Here is a 3854-nt window from a genome sequence, read left to right on the forward strand (position 1 = left end):
AGTCGATTCCAATTCGATTAGACTCTGAGTTCAGCTGGCATGAAATCGATTCCGAACACACACACACACAGAATAACAACTCTCCAGCCCTCTTTGGCAACAATCTACATTCTACGGTCCCCCCCCCCCCCCCCAAAAGTTATGATTTGTATCTCTTTTTGAGAGATTAGAATTCGTACTTTGAGTTGTATTATATATTTAGAAGAAAATAGAAGATAATAATTTGTATCTGTATTAGTCTTCTATGTATATTTACAAGATAACAATTCCTATAGGCACGTACGTTACATGATTTCAATGGTATAGATTTAATGATTCATCCAACATAAATTAAAAGAGTGGTTTACGAAATTATTCCTTCAGCCACGAGGAAGGAAAAGTCCATCCTTTTAACCAACACATGTTTGTTGTTACCAAGCACTTTTTCCCTGGGGATAGTTTTCCTGGATCGTGATCCTTTGTTGTCGCCTGCCCGTGCCGTCGGTGTGCAGCCTGACATAGGCAGGGGCAAAATGACCGCCCTACCCACTACCCAAACAGGAAACTCAGTCTTATCCCAACTTAATAAAATCGATTACATGGATTCTTGCACTCCAATCAACTCTATTTGAGATCATATTAATATCAGCTAGTCCACCATATTTTTTTTGAACAGGTAAAACTGCCCCCAAAAAACTTGGACCTAGCCAAATCAATCCTTATCGGATTGGAGGTATGGCAGGACCAGCTGAAAACTGGATTGCACCGAATCGACTGAATGAAACCGATAAAAAAATTATTGAACACGAGATTATGAATACGTGAATTAATTATCCACTGATTTCAACATTAGTGAAAATATTTCTGGTTGTAAGGAAAATTGTTTACTAGCCAAATATGCTAGAACAAACAAATGTTCTACGGACTGCATGCATACTATTGTAAATATTATATCTAATCAATAAATTTTACTTTTTCCACCAAAAAAAAAAATGTCTCCTTACTCTAACAAGGATTTTGCAACAAACTTTATTTATTTATTGATTTCAATATTAGGCATCTTACTCTTAAAATTTATAACGAATCTTTCCTCATTACAGGTTATGAATGTAAGATTTCATTGTGATTAAAGCCAAAAAAACAAACCAATCTAAATCGATATTAACCCGATACTGAAAAACTGAAACGTACCATACCAAAATGACCGAAAACCAAAATTCCTTAATGGTTTAGTTTGGACTCGCTCATTCCCAGACCAAAACCAATTCAACCCGACTGAAGCCGGGTCCCGACCATTTAACACCCTATAAAAAGGGTTTTAAAATGGTAGAAGTGGAGACAGAATCGGTCCCCAAGAACCCTAGAATCGATCCTCAAATCCAAAAAAAGAGAAATTCTCGGGTTTTTAGATGTGAATAGGCCGTATCGGATTGATCAGAATCGGGATCAATCACGGCCTGATCCATGTCAGCCGATTCCCGATTCTTAAAACCCTGCTTAAAGATCAAATAAATCAAATTCTCATTTTCTTGGATAAACCATAAATCCTACCCCTTCGAAGATAAACAGACAAGGAAAACCATAAACAGAAAGTGTTTTTTTTTTTTTTTTTCACCCAATTCAAAACAAGGAATAATAACGGGAAAGTTTCCTAGTTGGACAACCCACCAAACGTTGGGTGGATGAACCACCTAAACAGAAGTGTTTTTTTTTTTGGGTAAACACATGCATCTCAATGAACCCTCCTCAATGGAGTTCTATGGAGTCCTGAATCTTTCAGGCTGTGTTTGGTTGGATAAAAATGAATAGAAAAGAAGAAAGGAAAAACCTCTGTTTGGAACTGAATCTTGACGTGTCAGTAAAGTACCTTGGGTTTAAACATCCACTAAATTTGAGTCCCAGTTGACTTGCCACATGGCAGAAGTGCCATCCACCTAATATTACTTAGGGGGCCCATTTGTATATCCTCTAATCATGGGCAAAAGGCCAATAGTCAGATTCACACAATACATAAAAACAAGAGAAAAATTCAGTTGTCTGGATTATTCTATTGCTTTATTTGTCTTACCAATTTACCCCGTGGGTAATCACATTTTTAACCCATAAGAAACTAGGATCATTAAGATGCCATTGCGAATATTTTTCGCAGAAAAAATCAAAAGATGCCCCAAAACTCTCTTTTTTTTCCCTCACAGATTACAGAGTCCATTTCTTAACAGTAACATAAGCTGCAAAGCAGATCCAACAAAAGCAGAAACCACCATATCCAATACAATACAAGAACCCATGAAGGTGTTGTTTTCCCATTTTTAGATTACATCACCTAGATGGCTTTACTCCTCAAGAGCACTCCCAGGGCCCAGGCTTCTTCCACCTTTTATGTAAACCCAAACACACAAAATTGATCGTATCCTTTCTATCCTTTCTTTGCATCAAGCAATCAATGAATCAAGAAAATAAATAAATAAATAAACAAATGAAGGCCTTCCTTCTAGAAGATAGACCCCTTAAGAGACGAGGCTGCATTGTTTACTTTTTAACACAGCACCAACGATACCTGGATAGTTATAGAAACTTTTGTGGGGAAATGAAATGATCAGTGTCACTGTCAACCAATCAGCTGCCTCATCGCAAGGTCAATAATAATACAGAGAAAATTAAATGACTAAGGCTCCGTCTACATAAAGTAAAGCTTCCATTTGGTTGAAAGGGATGGAAAGGGAAGTGAAAATTTTCAAATCTAAAAAGAAAACTTCTGTAATCATTAACATGGAGTTAGTAATATAATCATTAGTCATTACAAAAGTACCTTTTTTAGGTTTGAAAATTTCACTTCCCTTCCCCTTTAATTTTCCTTGCAACCAAACGAAACCTAAGTGAAGTGAAGTAAAATCAAAACAAAAGCAGAAAAAAGCAATCATTACCAAAAAAAAAATTGTGGAACTTAATCAACAACATAATATAACAACTAAATTTCACTTCACTTTTCATCCATAATACCCATGAAAATTTTTTCAATGACATGTAGGATTTGTTTTTGTTAATATTTAGTATGATTATGAATTAAAGACCCTATTATTCTTGGTAATGATTACAAAACTTTGAATTTTTATTATTGTTCTAATTTTATATCACTTCACTTCTAACTAAACAGGCCTAAAGGATTTACAACGCCAAGATACCCTAATAGGCCTAAATATAAAAGCAGCCCTCAACACAGGCTGAAACCTTTAGAAGGCAAGACGCAACTGGCTATCAACTATCAAGACAGAAATTTTTTTTTTGGGTGGAGGGATAATTTCACCTTGGAAGTTCAGACCACCACTGCATAAACCCAGTAAAAGAAATAACAATAAAATCTCAAGATCAGATTTATCATATGAACTATATACCGGTACATGCAATGAGCAAATCCCAGTCAGTGTTCAGATATCACCTAGGCTTAAAATTCAATCCCACTAGTTTATGAGAACTAAATACTTAAATTGAAGAAGAAAGTGGTGATTCATGAAAAAAGTATGAGGGATTCATACAACTACTAATTATCTAGCATGATGTTGTTTACATTAATACGTCATCTCATTAACATATAAACGTAGAGCACGATACTCGAGGTTTAGCACAACAATCCAATAAAATGTAAGCAAGGCCAAGGAGGCATAAGAGTTCAAGCACCAGTACACTAAAGATGTGAAATTTGACAATGTCAATTTGGTTCCGGTCACTCTGCTAATGCATGCACAGTATTTGGATGGACCACCATCAGCCCATATTCAAGTTCTCTCACTATAGTGATTACCCTTCATAGATTGCATTGAAGCGAGAAAATTACCCCAATTACAACCATTTCCAGGCTCAATAAAAAATAAAAAAAA

The sequence above is a fragment of the Telopea speciosissima genome, chromosome 5 (genome assembly GCF_018873765.1).
Source record: "Telopea speciosissima isolate NSW1024214 ecotype Mountain lineage chromosome 5, Tspe_v1, whole genome shotgun sequence".
Taxonomy (NCBI): Eukaryota; Viridiplantae; Streptophyta; class Magnoliopsida; order Proteales; family Proteaceae; genus Telopea; species Telopea speciosissima.